The sequence below is a fragment of the Rhamphochromis sp. 'chilingali' genome (genome assembly GCF_963969265.1).
Source record: "Rhamphochromis sp. 'chilingali' genome assembly, chromosome: 7".
Taxonomy (NCBI): Eukaryota; Metazoa; Chordata; class Actinopteri; order Cichliformes; family Cichlidae; genus Rhamphochromis; species Rhamphochromis sp. 'chilingali'.
Window position 1 is genome coordinate 35,566,519 of NC_137934.1, and position 18,739 is coordinate 35,585,257.

The following is an 18,739-nucleotide window of genomic DNA, read 5'->3' on the forward strand; positions in this document are numbered from 1 at the left end:
TTTTAACTGTGTGTTACATCCTGTGAGGCTGTGGGAGTGTGTGGGCGTGGTGTTGTCTTCTCCCTCTCCTCCTCCTTCTTTCTTGCCCCTCCCCTTGTCTCTCTCTGCCCCTGCCTTCTCCTTTAGGACACACCTGCTGCTCATCTGCCCTCGTTTACCACCAATTACCCTCAGAGGTGATATAAGCTGGAGAAGAGCAGTGTGGAGGTGTGGGAGAGGCTTCTGGTGGAGTTCTTTTGTGCTGGTCAGTGTGTGATATTGGTTTAGGTATGGAAAAGGTCTGCTGTGTGTGACCAGCCCCACCGTGTGTGGCTCTTTGTGAGTAGTTCTTAGCTGAGTGGTGTTTTCCCTTAAGTGACGGCGACTAGTGATGGGCAGATGAAGCCCCATGAAGCACTGAAGCTTTTCATCCAATTGGTTCACCCCAACGCGAAGCTTCATGAAGCTTCATTTGCTCTAGCAGGACACCTACTGGACGTAAAAATAATAGCTGGCATGAATTTGAAGAGTGTGGCATTTTGCACACAGCCTGTAAATGTCAACAACAAAAGGAGTGTGTAAAACATGTATATTGTAGTGATGGCAGTATACTGTGTATATTTATAGTGGCAGTATGGGAAATGATTATTTGGAAATGCTTGAAATGGAAATGATCATTTACTGTGAGGTGAGGTGTGGTTGGGGTGTGGACAGTGGTTGTGCTTTTGTAACGTTGAGGTATGGACAGCTACACACTGCCTGTTCACATTTTATTCTGTAAAAACTAAATTTTCACTGCTTTTATGACCTTTTTAGTGGGGAGAACATAGCTAGGATTTAATGATTTAACAAATCTTTTGAATCCTTTGTCCTCCACAATGCTAAATGGCTGGGAGTCCTCAATCACCATGCTAATTAGGTCTTCATCTATTTGAGATTGTTCTCCTGAGGAAAGACAATAAAGATAAAGCACAAATATAAATAGCACACACGTAACTTATAACAGTTGTATAATATTGTTATATCATTTAGTAACATTACTGCATCCTATATTATCATTGCATTTGATGGCTCACCTGGTCTTGCTCCACAATCGGTGTCCCCCTTATTCTCATGCAAAGCTCTGTAGTGCCTAAGCATGGATAAGGTGTTGTTGTTGTTATATCCCAGCTCCCTGGCACATAGCAAACACTTCACCTTGTACAAAAGTCAAGACAGCTCAACATAAATTGTATTGCACCATCAGTATCATGAAAATACATCTTCTGTAGAAATTTACATACCTTGTTGGGAGGAATAAGATCAAAATGTTCCCACACAGGGGAGGACATCCTCCTCTTCTTAGCTGGCTCCATTCTCTCCTGACTTTCCTCACTCTCATAAACCTCCAAACGGTCTCCAAACTCTCACTAACCGCAACTCTCCATCAAACACCCACATTTTTGAATGAAGTCTGAGGGGTTTATATCGCTGTCATATCTCGCGGCAAAGTTCGAACCACTTCATGAACCAGTCACGTGGTACAGCCGGGCAGCGAGGCTTCGGACGTCATCATTTTCAGCTCCTCCCATAAATGAAGCAAGCCTCGATACGCGCTTCGCGGAAACGCCCCCTCCATTACTCGACACACGCTCCGAAGCCTCGATACAGAACGTCCCATCACTAACGGCGACCTCCATTAGTTTGTTTGGCCTGCTTGGGTATTGTTACTAGCAGTGTTGCTGTCTTTTTCTGTTGAAGCCTTGTTGTTTTCTTTTGTCGAAGTGGTCACTATCTCTTTGGGTTGACCTGTCTGATTTATCATTAAAGCAGCGGTGCTGTCTCCTTTTGTTGTTACTATTTATATGATTGTTGAGTTAATTGATTATAATAAAGATATATTTTGTGTTAACTACCTCTGCCTGGTGTTCTTTTTGTTTCACCCAGATCCAACTGTTACTGTCCCCCACCCTCTTCGCCTAGCTTTCATGTGGGGACGTAACAAAGTGGGGGCTCATCCGAGATCGGAATGAAAGGAATTGAGTTTATTACGAGTGTGAACAGGTGTTTGTGTGTTGTGTGAGGGTCATTTGACTAGCTGCTGCTCTCCCCGGCTAGCACAGGGAGTGTCTAGCTGAGCATTTGCTCTTTCAATTCAATTCAATTCAATTTTATTTATATAGCGCCAAATCACAACAAAAGTCGCCTCAAGGCGCTTCATAGATACAGAGAAAACCCCAACAATCATATGGCCCCCTATGAGCAAGCACTTTGGCGACAGTGGGAAGGAAAAACTCCCTTTTAACAGGAAGAAACCTCCGGCAGAACCAGGCTCAGGGAGGGGCGGCCATCTGCTGCGACCGGTTGGGGTGAGAGAAGGAAGACAGGATAAAAGACATGCTGTGGAAGAGAGACAGAGGTTAATAACAGATATGATTCAATGCAGAGAGGTCTATTAATACATAGTGAGTGAGAAAGGTGACTGGAAAGGAAAAACTCAATGCATCATGGGAATCCCCCGGCAGCCTACGTCTATTGCAGCATAACTAAGGGAGGATTCAGGGTCACCTGGTCCAGCCCTAACTATATGCTTTAGCAAAAAGGAAAGTTTTAAGCCTAATCTTGAAAGTAGAGATAGTGTCTGTCTCCCGAATCCAAACTGGAAGCTGGTTCCACAGAAGAGGGGCCTGAAAACTGAAGGCTCTCCCTCCCATTCTACTTTTAAATACTCTAGGAACAACAAGTAGGCCTGCAGAGCGAGAGCGAAGTGCTCTAATAGGGTGATATGGTACTACAAGGTCATTAAGATAAGATGGGGCCTGATTATTTAAGACCTTGTATGTGAGGAGCAGGATTTTGAATTCAATTCTGGATTTAACAGGAAGCCAATGAAGGGAAGCCAAAACAGGAGAAATATGCTCTCTCTTTCTAGTCCCTGTCAGGACTCTTGCTGCAGCATTTTGGATTAGTTGAAGGCTTTTCAGCGAGTTTTTTGGACATCCTGATAATAATGAGTTACAGTCGTCCAGCCTGGAAGTAATAAATGCATGAACTAGTTTTTCAGCGTCACTCTGAGACAGGATATTTCTAATTTTAGAGATGTTGCGCAAATGGAAGAACGCAGTCTTACATATTTGTTTAATATGTGCGTTGAAGGACATGTCCTGGTCAAAAATGACTCCAAGGTTCCTCACAGTGTTACTGGAGGCCAAGGTAATGCCATCCAGAGTAAGAATCTGGTTAGATACCATATTTCTAAGATTTTCAGGGCCGAGTACAATAACCTCAGTTTTATCTGAATTAAGAAGCAGAAAGTTAGCGGCCATCCAGGTCTTTATGTCTTTAAGACATTCCTGCAGTCTAACTAATTGGTGTGTGCTATCTGGCTTCATGGACAGATAGAGCTGGGTGTCATCGGCATAACAGTGAAAATGTATGCTATGTCTTCTAATGATGCTGCCTAAGGGAAGCATGTATAATGTAAACAGAATTGGTCCTAGCACTGAACCCTGTGGAACTCCATAATTAACCTCAGTGTGTGAAGAGGACTCTCCATTTACATGCACAAATTGGAGTCTATTAGATAGATATGATACAAACCACTGCAGTGCAGTACCTGTAATACCTACAGCATGTTCTAATCGCTCTAATAGGATATTATGGTCGACAGTATCGAACGCTGCACTGAGGTCTAGCAGGACAAGCACAGAGATGAGTCCACTGTCAGAGGCCATAAGAAGATCATTTGTAACCTTCACTAAAGCTGTTTCTGTGCTGTGATGAGCTCTGAAACCTGACTGAAACTCTTCAAATAAACCATTCCTCTGCAGATGATCTGTTAGCTGTTTGACAACTACTCTTTCAAGGATTTTTGATATGAAAGGAAGGTTGGAGATTGGCCTATAATTAGCTAAGACTGCTGGGTCTAGAGATGGCTTTTTGAGTAAAGGTTTAACTACAGCCAGCTTGAAGGCCTGTGGTACATAGCCGATTATTAGAGATAGGTTGATCAAATTTAAGATCGAAGAATTAATTAATGGCAGGACTTCTTTGAGCAGTTTTGTAGGAATGGGGTCTAAAAGACACGTTGAAGGTTTGGAGGAAGTAATTATTGAAGTTAACTCAGAAAGATCAATTGGAGAAAAAGAGTCTAACTTAACATCAATGGTACTAAGAGTAGCTGTAGATAATATTACATCTGTGGGATGATTACTGGTAATTTTTTCTCTAATGATAAAAATTTTATTTGTGAAGAAGTTCATGAAGTCATTACTAGTTAACGTTAAAGGGATGGTTGGCTCAAAAGAGCTCTGACTTTTTGTCAGCCTGGCTACATTGCTGAAGAGAAACCTGGGGTTGTTCTTATTTTCTTCAATCAGTGATGAATAGTAAGATGTTCTGGCTTTGCAGAGGGCTTTCTTATAAAGCAGCAAACTTTTTCTCCAGGCTAAATGATGATCCTCTAAATTTGTGACACGCCATTTCCTCTCCAGATTACGAGTCATCTGCTTTAGGGTACGTGTTTGAGAATTATACCATGGAGTCAGGTACTTCTGATTAGAGACCTTAGTTTTCACAGGAGCTACAGTATCCAGAGTCGTACGTAGTGAGGAGGTGAAATTATTAACAAGATAACCGACCTCTGTTGGGGTAGCGTTCAGATAGCTGCTCTGCTCTGTGTTGGTACAGGGCATTGAAGATGATAACAGTGGGTGGATTATATTCTTAAACTTAGTTACAGCGCTTTCAGAAAGACATCTACTTTGATAAAGTCTACTCTCCACCGCTGTGTAATCAATTATTGTAAATGTAAATGTTATCAGGAAATGATCAGACAGGAGAGGGTTTTTAGGAAACACTGTTAAATGTTCAGTTTCTATGCCATATGTTAAAACAAGATCTAGAGTGTGATTAAAGTGGTGGGTGGGTTCTTTTACATTTTGAGAGAAGCCAATTGAGTCTAATAACAGATTAAATGCCATGTTGAGGCTGTCATTTTTAGCATCTACATGGATGTTAAAATCACCCACAATAATTATTTTATCTGAGCTCAGAACTAAATCAGATAAAAAGTCTGAGAAATCAGACAGAAACTCTGTGTAAGGCCCAGGTGGACGATAGATGATAACAAGTAAGACTGGTTTCTGAGTTTCACAGCTGGGATGGAGAATGTTAAGCATCAGGCTTTCAAATGAATTAAAAGTCTGTCTTGGTCTTTCATTAATTAACAGGCTGGTGTGAAAAATTGGCCTGTGCTTCGAGGTTTCTGGTAGTTAGAATGACTCGGGGGTGTTGATTCATTTAAACTAACATAATCATCCTGCTGCAACCAGGTTTCTGTAAGGCAGAGTAAATCAATTTGTTGATCAATTATTAAGTCATGTACTAACAGAGACTTGGAGGAGAGAGACCTAATATTTAATAATCCACATTTCACTGTTTTACTCTTTGGTTCAGATGTGGATACTTTATTGTTCTTTCTTTGTAATTGTTTATGTTTAAGTTGTTTGTTGCTGGTTTTTAGTTTGTTTTTTGTCTGTTTGGGAGCTGACACAGTCTCTATGGAGATGGGTTTTTGGGGGGGGTAGCAGAAGGAGAGAAGCTGCAGAGAGGCGTGTAAGACTGCAAGTCTGCTTCCTGGTCCCAACTCTGGATAGTCATATTTTGGGGGGTTTAATAAATTTGTCCATATTTCTAGAAATGAGAGCTGCTCCATCCAAAGTGGGATGGATGCCGTCTCTCCTAACAAGACCAGGTTTCCTCCAGAAGGTTTGCCAATTATCTATGAAGCCCACATCGTTTCTGGGACACCACTCAGACACTCTGGCCCCTGGAAGACAATTGACTATGGTTGCCGGTGTCTCTAGCTTCACATGTCTGAGAACAGAATCACCAATTACCAGAGTTTGACCCCCGGCGGGTGTGTCACCGAGTGGGGAAAAATGGTTAGACACATGAACGGGTTGGTGGTGTACCTGGGGCTTCTGTTTAGGACTATGCTTCCTCCTCACCGTGACCCAGCCGCCCTCTTTCCCCAGCTGCTTGGGGTCTGCCGGGGAACAGCTAGCGGGGCCTATGCTATCTTCGGCTGCACCAGCTACAGGGGCCTGGCTAGCTACGGGTGAATGAAGGGTGCGAAGCCGAGTCTCCAATTCAGTAATCCTGGCCTCCAGAGCTGCAAATATGCTACATTTGTTACAGATATCATTACTGCTAAAGGAGGCCGAGGAGTAACTAAACATCTGACACAATGAGCATGAAAGTGCAGGAGGGACAGGTGAAGTAGCCATGGTGCTAACGAGTCGGCTACAAGCTAAGCTAAGCCAGCGAAACAGTACAGAGACTGTGAGTGAATACTTTGGCTATAAATTAGGTAGTGAGTACACAGAAAGTGTGCTTCGGATGAAGCACGTGAAAATTATACTATGAAAGAAGAATGTATTTAAAAGTTGTTAATTAAATTGCTAAGCAAATAAGCTACTCAGAAACACCACTGTGTTTGAGCAGGAACAGGAAGTGATACTCTACCGCAGAGCGCTTCCTTCGGACATTCGTTTTTTTGTTTTGCCTTTGTTATTTTCGGAGCAAACCCGGGTGGGGATTAATTCTCTGAGGGTAGGCTTTTCGGTGCCTTTGACACTTGATGATTTGCCTTTAAAGTGGCCTCGAGCCTGGTACGCTCCAGAAGCTAGGTCAGGCTAAATTCTGAGTAGGCAGGACTGGGGGGAGTGTGGGCAGAATTTTAGTTAATGGTTGACTTGACACAACACATTTTATTTTGCCTGTTTTTGGTTCTGTGGTGAAGGTGTTGTGTGGCCCTTTAGTGGTTAGCTTGTGTTTTGCAGGTTGTTTTGAGTTTTCATGGCCACTTTTGATATTTCTGGGTTTACGGCAGAGCCGTCGCTTGCCCTGCTGGATGTTTGTAGGAAGAGGGATCCACATGAGGTGGCAACATATTACGGGATCAGTGTCTCCACTGGTCTACGCAAAGCGGAGCTGAAGGCCGCTCTGGTGTCTGGGTTGTTGGAGAAGGTGGTTGTAAGGCGAGAACCCCCGAGCGCACCTGGTCCGGCTGGACAGGTGCGCTCCTTCCTGGATTTTGCGAGGGAAAAGAGTGTCCTCTTTGACCGATGGTGTATGGCCTGTAAAGCTGCAGACCTAGTTTCGGTACGGGAGTTAATTCTCATTGAGGAATTTAAAAACTGCATCTCCGAGCGATGGCAGTATATCTGAACGAACAGAAGGTCTCCACGTTGCAGCAGGCCGCGACACTGGCTGACGAGTTCGCACTCATCCATGTTAAGCATGAGCGATGCGACACACTAGTGAAGGCTAGTGGTGAGCAAGACACAAGGGGAGAGGTACCTGTGCCTCGTCCCAGGTCAGACCGGAAATGTTTCTACTGTTTTAAATCTGGCGCTTCAATAGCAGACTGCGAGGCCTACAGGCGAAGACAGCCAGCTTTAACACCACGTAAGCCAAAAGGGATAGGGCTGATTAAAATCACTTCTCCTGTTAGCAGACCCCTTAGCACTGAAACTCCTGATGAATGTTTTAAACCCTTCATTTTCAAAGGAGCGGTGTCACTCTCTGGTGAGCCTGAAGATGAGCGTACTGTGACCATTTTACGTGACACAGGTGGCTCACAGTCCCTCATACTGGCCAGTGCACTTGCCTTTGATGAAAAGACTGCCAGCGGCACTGATGTTGTTGTTAGAGGCGTTGGAATGACTTATGTGCCTGCCCCCCTCCATCGAATTTGGGTGCAGAGTGACCTAGTAAGTGGTATTTTTCCTGTAGCTGTGTGTCCTTGCTTCCCAATTGATGGTGTGGATTTCATAATGGGCAATGACATTGCAGGCGGGAAGGTTTATCCTACCCCAGAGGTCACAAAGACTCCTGACCCAAGTCCTTTGTCAGATGTTTTAAGCCGGCAGCACCCGGATGTATTTCCTGTAGGTGTTCTTACCCGGTCACACGCCCATCGGCAGGGAGAAGTGGTTGACTTGTCAGAGTCAGTGGTCGGCTCTATTTTGGAAAAGGATGTGATGCCCTCCGAGGAGGAGGTGGGTCCTGACGCCAAGGAACTGGCTCAAGAAGTAGCTGAGCCTGCTCCTGAACCCGCAGCCCCCCTCTCCTCACACGGGAGGCCCTTATTATCGCTCAGAAAGAGTACCCGTCGTTAGCCAAATGTTTTGCCGCCATAGATGAGAGTGATTGTCCGACAGGAGACAGGAAGCAGACGTTTGTTGTTTGTGATGGATTGTTAATGCGCAGGTGGACCTCAAGTCCAGGGGAGGACTGGAGTGTAGCCCAACAAATAGTGGTCCCGGCTAGTTTGCGTCAGCACGTGCTACAATTAGCCCATGACCATTCATGGTCAGGACATTTGGGGATAACTAAAACATATCACCGTATTCTGCAGCACTTCTTCTGGCCGGCAATGAAGGAAGATGTTGCGAAGTATTGTAATACTTGTCATACGTGTCAACTGGTGGGCAAACCAAACTGTGCCCCCCGCCCCACTATGTCCAATACCTGCTGTTGGTGAGCCATTTGAACACGTTTTGGTCGATTGTGTTGGTCCGTTGCCAAGAACACGGGCAGGTAATCAGTTTTTATTGACCATAATGTGCTTGTCCACGCGGTTCCCCGAAGCAATTCCTCTTCAGAGGATCACCACTGCAAACATTACTAAGGCGCTAATCAAGTTTTTTATCACCTTTGGTCTCCCAAAAACAGTGCAAACAGACCAGGGAACTAACTTCTTATCCCGAGCATTTAAACAGACTTTAATCTCTCTTGGTATTTCTCATTCTGTGTCCAGTGCTTATCACCCAGAGTCGCAGGGCCTGCTGTGTGTGACCAGCCCCACCGTGCGTGGCTCTTTGTGAGTAGTTCTTAGCTGAGTGGTGTTTTCCCTTAAGTGACGGCGGCCTCCATTAGTTTGTTTGGCCTGCCTGGGTATTGTTACTAGCAGCGTTGCTGTCTTTTTCCGTTGAAGCCTTGTTGTTTTCTTTTGTCGAAGTGGTCACTATCTCTTTGGGTTGACCTGTCTGATTTATCATTAAAGCAGCGGTGCTGTCTCCTTTTGTTGTTACTATTTATATGATTGTTGAGTTAATTGATTATAATAAAGATATATTTTGTGTTAACTACCTCTGCCTGGTGTTCTTTTTGTTTCACCCGGATCCAACTGTTACTGTCCCCCACCCTCTTCGCCTAGCTTTCATGTGGGGACGTAACAAAGTGAATGATGCAAAGCTACTTTAATAGAGTCTAGAAATAAATAAAGGAATAGCCATGACTGTTAAAACTAATATTCACATCGGAACTTCAGCTGCAGCATTATTACAGCACAGCAACAGTGCAGTAGACGCGCTGTTTATAACAGGCAACACAAATTTCTGATATTAATCCTGTGCATCCGTCAGAGTAAGATCAGCTGATGATTTTGATGGGACAAAATGTCAAATGCTTCAGGATATTCCACAGCAATCAGTCTCCTCTGAAGAGCAGAGTTCTTTTCTTCCACTTGTGGAAGCAAACATAATGAACAATTAGGAGTGCCAATCATCGGATAACCTTGATGATAAGCCATGTTAACCACTTGATTTCCTCAGGGGCAACGCCTGTGTGAAAACACCTGCTATCAATCAGCATTGTATTCTTCTTTTCTTAAAAAAAAATAAAAATTCCTTTGTTCGCGCTGTTGCCTGAGATTACTGTAGACTCGGTTTTCCCTCGTCTTTGATTCCATTAATGCTGTAAATGTTCTCCCTTATTGATTCGTTAGATTATCAAGTCACTCTAGGCAAAACATTTTTATGAAAAATACAGCTATTATAATCACTCTATATTACAAGTGAGGGCACAGTACAGAAAATGATCTAATTTGTACTAATGGAGGAAGCAGTGTGCTCTTTTAAAGTGTCGGTTTCATGGATATTAAAAGAAATGAAAATCAAACAAGTGATAAACTCATTTAAAGTGCATTTCCCTTCGATGGCTTAATGTTGACATTAAAACAAGGCAGCTACAAAGCATAATAAATTAAAGACTGACTTTCAAACCCTAAAAGCTCTTTATTTCATCTTCTTTACCGTTCACATTCTCCCAGATACAGCTGCAGCAAACAAACAATGAGACAGCAAGTGAATAAAGCTGAGCTGGACCGACTATTATATGCTAGTGTAAAAATTACATCAAATCTATTGCTATTACGGTAGTTTTCTTATCATACCAACAATTGACACATGAAAAAAAAATCACATCAATAAAAATACTTAGTTGGGTTGATTTGATTACATCAGGCTGGAGATTGGTTTTTACAGGAGACAAATGGCTGTTTTACAAACAGAGGCGGGGAGTGATGAAGCTTTTAGCTGTAGTGGATGATGTACTGTTGTGTTTGAGTTGTTCCGCTTGCAATCATTTTACACAAACATCTTTTGCCCATGTGCACAAATATACGCACAATAGTCCACGATTTTAAAGAACATTATATTAATTTAGTTTCATTTCCTGCTGACTTATTCTAACCCTAACCCTAGCATAACCATAACATCACCCTTAATCCCGTCCCCATACATCAATCCGTCCATCCATCCTCTTCCGGTTGTCTGGGACCTGGTCTTAGACTAGCAGCCTAAGCAGAGAAGTCCAGACCTTCCTTTCCCCAGGCTAACAGAGCGACGTAATCTCTCCAGCATGTCCTAGGTCTGCCCTGGAGCCTCCTCCTGGTGGGACATGCCCAGAACATCTCACCCAGGAGGTGCCTAGGAGGCATCCTACTCAGAAGCCCAAACTACCTCAAGTGGCTTCTTTTGATGTGGAGGAGCAGTGGCTCTAATCTAAGCCGCCATTGAATGACTGAACTCATCACCCTATCTCTAGGGGACATACTGCATTGTGCCATATGTCCATATTTTAACACCTGCTAAAGATTAGATCAGTGGTTCTCAAACTTTTCACGACGAGTACCACCTCATAAAATATATGGCTCTTAATGTACCACCCTTATGACCGACATTAAAGTACAGTAGTATAGGCCTGTTTAACAACATATAGTTTATATGAGGCCATTTTATTTCTTATATAAATGTTATCTATTTTAACTGTCATAAACAGGATGTGACAAGTTATAATAATAACAATTGTACTGCACTAAAACATTCACAGCAGGTGGGAAATCTGGTCTTTAAGTGGTGACGTATGAACAAACTACTCTGTGTTTATTAAGGCTGTTGTGTTTTTAACATGTTTTAATGCTTTGTATCTTGTTCTAGTTAATCTAAACAAGAAAATAAAAAAGGCATTGATCACTGTCACCCTCTCTCGGTTTTTATTACCACTTTTCATTTTAAAACTCAGTTTTTCAAACATTACGATGTAACTACAGCCCAGCCCATGCAGCAGTAAGTTAATGACTAACCTCATATTGTGGATGGATCTCAGTTGTTCTCCTGACTGAAGTTTGGTCCGTTTACAGCATCCTGCGATTGCATTTATCCCTAAGCCTTGGGAACCCTCACGTTAACGTTTACTGAGTGGAAAAGTTAGTGTTCATCCTCCAGCTTCACTGTGTTTATGTTATGCTAACATAGCTGTGTAGCTAGCCACCACATTGCACATCATTATATACCAGCTAGCCCAACTCCAGTAACCCTACAAACGTCACTGCTGTTTAGTTTTCCGTCTTAATTTATGTTGGAAGTGATAGCAGAGCTGTACATTTTAATTTTTCATAAAAAAAAAAGTTCCCTCAGTCAGAACATGGTATATTATTTAATCTGGAGACTTCCCGCGTACCACTAGAAGGAGCCCAAGTACCACCAGTGGTACGCGTACCACAGTTTGTGAACCACTGGAGTAGTAATAAAGGATAATAAAGGATAATGAATAAAAACAATCATCAGCAACTATTTAGAGGTCTGTGGATTGCAAAGATAAGGCTTAAGAGAAAAACCTTTGTTATCAGGATCTGAACCTCCTCGCCTTTCCCAGCAGGCAAAAACTAATAATTAGATTAATTTTTCACAATTATGCAAAATATAATATCTGTAGGACAAAAGGGTAAAATATTAGCTTTGTTCTTTTTATGTACCCCCATCTTACACATGCGCTTGTTCCTGCTGCTGACTGCGGGTGTGCACCACAGATCACATTTAGGAGGAGGATAAGCCCCTCACAGAGAGTGAAGAGTGAGCCCATTACAGACATCGCTGTGTAGAGTAAGGATGCCCTCAAACTCAACTCACACAGAGGCCCCTTACCAGCCAATTAAACTGATGTACAATGTTCATATTTGTGTGTGTGTGCACCCTCACACATGCAAATGCTCTCTAAGAGGCTGTTTTTTTTCCTTTCTTTTTTAAATTTCAAATGTGAATCTGTCGCATGGACAGGACAAGAGGAAGAGAGGAACAACAAGGGAGGCACATAGTGAATGCACACACATAAAGCGAACATGCAAGTGCTCCTAATCTGAATTGCAGATGTTTTTTGTGGCCTCTCTGTCTGCCAGCACCATAATGATGAGCCGTCCTCGTTAGAGACTTTTAGCTGTAATTATCTGGTAATGGCACTTAGCCCATCAACTCCTCCTCTCGCGTGTCCCACTGCAGGCACGGTAGCTCTCTCTTCTCTCTCTCACACACACACACACACACACACACACACACACACACACACACACACACACACACACACACACACACACACACACACACACACGCACACTCACATTCACACTCAGACAGAAACACACATACTTGCATGTAGTTAGACAGAGAGACACATGTACACATCCAGCTGGGAGGACATCCATGAACACAGAGATGGAAAAGACAAATACTGAGAGCTGCACAAGCGGTTAATCAGAAATCCACAAATACAATCACAAAAAACACACACACAAATGCACACACGTGCTATGCCATATCCCCGCTCCCCTGTCTGCCCGCATGGCTAATCTGTGCAACTTATTATCCGGGAGATAATAGAAACTGTCATCCATGAGGCAGAGGGAGGAGGGAGACAGTGGCAGAGGGGCGGCTGTGTGTTCACTGCATTTTTAAACAGAGACAGACTTCATCGCAACAACTTTATGAGGCCAGATGTGGCATATTAAAAGCAAGCTTCCCAAAGCAGAAACACCTTACCACTGCAACAAATGATGCCACGGCGGGAAAGTAGGAAGCAGCAAAAACGCTGATGGAGGTAAAATGAAATGGACCAAGAGAGACCAGGGTGAAAGACGGTGCAAGAGGGAAAGCATGGGGAAGGATATGAGGGGATAAACTGAAGCAAATTGAAAGGGCTGAAAAGCATGATTCTTTACAATTAAGTTTTAATGCGATGGCTGTGAAACACTTCAATTGTTAATCCTGTGAAATTATTCTCACGCAGGAGCACCATAAACCTGCTTCTCAGTGGCAGAAACAATGGAAGACAGGATGATAATTAGAGGAGAAGAAATAAGGGAGCTGAGCAAGAGCAGGCAGTAACGTAGAATAATCAAAAGAGAGTTACTAGTGAAATGTAAGCACACAGATCCAGCAGTGTGTCACTATGTTTCCAAGTGTGTGATCTGAAAATAAAAGAGCAGATTAGTTGGTCTTTGGTTGGAAAGAGGCAATCAGATTAGCAGCCTGGGTCTTGTTGTGTTCCTGCCATCTGTGCCAGATGCTGCTGTTGAGTCAAAACCTTAGCCAAAGTATGCACAGGGTACCTTTTGGGGTCAGACATTAGCAGAGTGCCAGTAGGGGCAGCAAAGCATACAGCCTGCCTAAAGAAATAATGGCTAACTTAAGCTCATAAACATGCTTTTTCTTGCTGTCATACTTATACAGGTTGTTTTGTCTGTCCAAAGAAAGCAGGTCCAGGGTTTTAAAGATGTTTCTGGGATTTTAATTCGTGAAGCCTTTGAAGACTTGTTGTTGTTGTGAACCCTCTTTATTTGCACTTCTTCACTGAGTCTTCTCTTCATTGCAGATATAGATAATGCTATGACTAACTGCTGGAGAGAAAAAGGATTTCTTTGCATCTTCCATGGATGTCTAGGTCTTTATGACAAGGTGTGCGTTTCATTTTGTCGCGTATGTGCTCATTCAGACACTCCAAATGTTTCCACTGTCTCTCTGATGTTTTGTTTTTGCAGTATATCTTTGTCATTTACATTAACAGGTCCTTTGACTGCCTCATATGGTTTAACAGCTGCAGTTTCAAATCTGGAATTGACTCCACAATCAGATTCAGTGTATTTGTCTGCAATAATTCATAAACAGTCACTAAGTGGGGCACTCCCGTTCATAAAAGCATCTTTTGACTGAACTGTCCTCAGTGTGGAAACATGGCTGTAATTCCTCACCAGTTAGCAATGAAATTAAGGTGGAACATTTAAAAAATATCGTCATTGTTTCATTTTAAATGTACTGTGCAGGCACACAGAGTACTAGCACAACTACATAATGATTTGATGTTAAAGAATTCAGTTTGAAAAGATACTTCAGGAAATCTGTACCTAAAATTTTGCCAAAATTTCAGACAAAACAGTTTTCCAGAGAGAGCAAGGGAGGTTAGACATTGAGGTCAGCTGTGCTACTTCATTTTCATAAGTACAGGTGTCACTCCAGGCACCCCAAATATTTTATTCATTTTAAGTGACAGGTGGAGAGAGGAGATTTTTGCACTCAGACACCTGGATGCCCTACTAACTCCGAATGGTAGCTAATAGAGTCCGACATGAGCTCCATTTAGCAGAGGAGAGGGAAATAGTTGAAGAGAGAGAGAGGGAAAATGAGAGCGGTAGCTTGCAGGTGTGGAGTGAGGCTGGATTGCCACCACAGTGCTGTGAAAGTCGACTGCTCGAGGGATTCTAGCAGGTCAAACAGAGAAAATTAATATGTTCTTTAGTAGTGTGGATAGTGTTGAAAAATCTGGATTTTCTACCTCTTTCCACCATGAAAGTAGACGGACTGCTTTTAGGTGGATGAATATAAAAGGTTTAAATTTCCCACATGCATTAATGTGTCAATTTGTGACAGACTGGCTAATTGTTTGAGGCTTCTTCCCACTTTCTGGCCCTTACTGGAATCAGCGCCAATCCCCAGGGGACCACAGAAAGCTTTAGCTGTGTAATGATTGTTTTATCTTAGCAATGCGCCTCTGGAATTTTATATAATAAAATAAAGGCCTTAGAGACACCAGGTGCATTAGTAACAAAAAGATCAATGGAAAAATCCTGTTTGTGTTCCTGGATCAGTTTTGCGTGGCCTCTTCTCTCTTTATTTAAGAGTGTGAGAATTTTGAGATAAACTAATGAGAAGCTAAGACAGCGCCCACTCCAGCAAGGGGAGTAATCACAAAACCCAAAGAAGGGAAAGCAGGAAAGTCATAATGTTACTGTTTCCTGCCAAATTGATATCTAGCCATGGAAAGTCTCAGCATGTTGTGGTTTTCAAGGTGGCGGTCAACAATCCTGACTAATGTTATGCCAAGGACACTTGTTTTTAAATCAAAGTCTTCTCGAGGCCAAGAGCTGATTTAAAACACACATTTCAAACACAGGTTGAATCCTCAATGAAGAGCAACAGCAACGCCGGAACAACTCTTAGGCCAAATAGTGCCAACTCTTTTTGCTGGCTCATCCATCAAACTCCGAGTGAAATGTCACTCCACAAATGTCTCCATAGACTAGAAAAGTCCCCTATCTCCTTTCCTTCCCCCCATTACACAGTCAAGTCCATTTTACCCGATCATTCCTGCTAACCTTTAGAAAAACTTGTCTTTTTCTTTTCTCTGTGAGCCCGACAACATGGACAAAGAGCAAGTATCTCCAGTGTCCATGTATCATATATATTTTAGCACATAGAAAAGAAAGGAGAAAAAAGATGTTTGGAGGTTTTAACACCCTTTAGGACACACAAAACCCCTTCTTTCAAGCTTATTTCATTTTGTTTTATTTTAGGTGGCCATAGGCAATACTATTTATCTCTAAACATTCCTTTTTGCTAAAGCATATAGTGCTGGATCAGGAGACTGAATCCTCTCTTAGTTATGCTGCAATAGGTGTAGACTGCCGGGGGGATTCCCATGATGCACTGAGTGTTTCTTCTTCATTCACCTTTCTCACTCACTATGTGTTAACAGACCACTCTGCATTGAATCATACTTGTTATGAATCTCTGTCTCTCTTCCACAGCATGTCTTTATCCTGTCTTCCTTCTTTCACCCCATCAGGTCACAGCAGATGGCCCCGCCCCTCCCTGAGCCTGGTTCTGCCGGAGGTTTCTTCCTATTAAAAGGGAATTTTTCCTTCCCACTGTCGCCAAAGTGCTTGCTCATAGGGGGTCATATGATTGTTGGGGTTTTCTCTGTATGTATTATTGTAGGGTCTACCTTACAATATAAAGCGCCTTGAGGCGACTGTTGTTGTGATTTGGTGCTGTATAAATGATATTGAATTAATCACTAACTCATACCTATGCTGGAAGTGAAGTGGTCTTTGATATCAAAGGCATGGCAGGTCCACATCCTGATGGGAGTGCTGGTTAGACAACAAAAGAAGTGAAGTGAAAGAGCATGGAACTCATTTCTCAAATGAGTTGTCAAAGTAATTATATCAAATGCAAAGCATCTGCACTGAGTGAACTCAATGCCCTAAAAGAAAACGCCAAAAACACAAAACGTCTCATTGCTTTTGGCTCAGTTTGAGACAACATGTTTTGACCATAAAGGTCTGCACATAATCGTTGATCACAGCGCATTATTTTCTGTTCTGGACAATAAAATTTAATAGAAGTCATAAAAGCACACCCTGAGGACACTGATGTAAACCCTTTCTAAAGAATCTGCTTATTTAGCTCAGAATTGCATTCAATTTTATTCAATTCAGTCGACCAAATTTCTGTCTTTGACTTATACAACTCCTGGTGTACACTGTACACTCTTTATGTGAATGAAGAATAAATGTTACTTAGCACAGTTAAAAAAAAAACCTCACTAGAAATACTCAGTTTTCCTGAACAAGCTGGCAGGAGCCAGAAACACATTTTGGGTGGGCGGGTTGGGGAGTTCTGCCATGACTCAAAGCTGTAACTTCTTTACTACACCCGTACTGTATAATCAACAGAGTACATCCAAATGACCTGTGTATGTGAATTCACTGTAGTGTCTGTCTATATACTCTCGCAGTCCTACTATACCTGGTGGTTAGAAAAACATCTTTGATTATAAGCACTTAAATTTTCTGGCAAGTGCTGTTTTTGCAGAAAGATGATTTATTGTCCTAAAACCACAGGGTCATTTTAAAATTTGTTTCAGTTGCTTTGTTGTTATTGAAATTAAAAACAGGTGCACTAGAGGGGCAACAATGAGACAACCCCCAAAACAGGAATTGTTTTACAGGTGGAGGTCACTGAGATTTTGTCCCTAATGATTGTTTCTGGCTGTTTTTTCACAAGTTTTGCATTTGGCTATGGTCACTGTCTCTGTTGGGAGGATGAGGCAATATCTGAACCCTGCTGAGGTTGCACACGTAGTCCGACTCCCAACATAGTCTCAAGAGCATGGAGGAGATTCCAGGAGACAGACAGTTACTCTAGGAGAGCTGGAACAGGCTTCAGAAGATCCTTAACCCCTTAGCAGGAGCGGTATTTGGACCTTTGTTCAAGGAGGAACAAAATGAGCACTACTAGTGTGACAAAATGACCTCCAGCAGGTCACTGGTGTGAAAAAAAAAAAAAGAGTTTTAGGAGGCCCTGTGCAGAATTGTCAGGTCTACCACTGACGCCCTGTACTATTCAAACACTACTCTGTTCCAATTGATTCCTCCTGTACAACAATACCTGTCCCCGTGTGGCGAGAGCATGCATGCAGTTACTGCAGGAAGGGTATTAATACCACTGACTGGGATGTTTCGATCCATCCAACATTGCCAGGTTGCACTGCAGACTATCCAAGAGGTTGGCGATACCCTGGTCACACCAGCATTGTCAGGCATGCATACAAGCATGTGAGGGCCAAAAAACCCACAAAAACCAAAAAAGAATCACCTGGGATGCCATTAAACCATGTGGCATCCTTTGATTCCTAACACATTACGCAGTTCACATCAGTATAGACATCCAGCATGATCTGATGTGTTTCTAAGTGTTCCTTTATTTACTTTTTGGAGCTGCACATTAATCCTCAGTAAAGTTTTCTAATCCTAGAGTCAAGATGTTTTAAGACATTTACTTTTGAATGAGTGAATGTGAGTGCGAATGGTTGCCTGTCTCTGTGTGTTAGCCCTGCGACAGACCGGCGACCTGTCCAGGGAGTACTCCGCCTCTCGCCCTATGACAGCTGGGATAAGCTCCAGCGCCCCCCGTGATCCTGAAAAGGATAAGCAGAACCGAATGGATGGATGGATGAAACTAGTGTTAGGAAAAGTTGCAAAGAAGAGTGAGAGTAATAAATTTGATTAATACATTATGCTGCAACCTACAGTAGCTTTCACAGCCTGCACAAGTTGTCAGCCCATACAGAAAGACAAAGAAACGAAGAAACAAATACAAATGAAAACAGTATTCACACTAAAGGGTTGGACAGTTTTTATAAATTTAATATATCAATATATAGAGATATTTATCAACAGCTTGATTTCATAGAAACGTGAGTGAGACCATTTTGGCATACAGTACAGATATTCAATGTAAGTACAGAAGTTGCTAAGTTGTCAACACTCCCCCCCCCTCAACAACCCGCCCCAGTTAACCACCCAGCCCCCCCCCCCCAC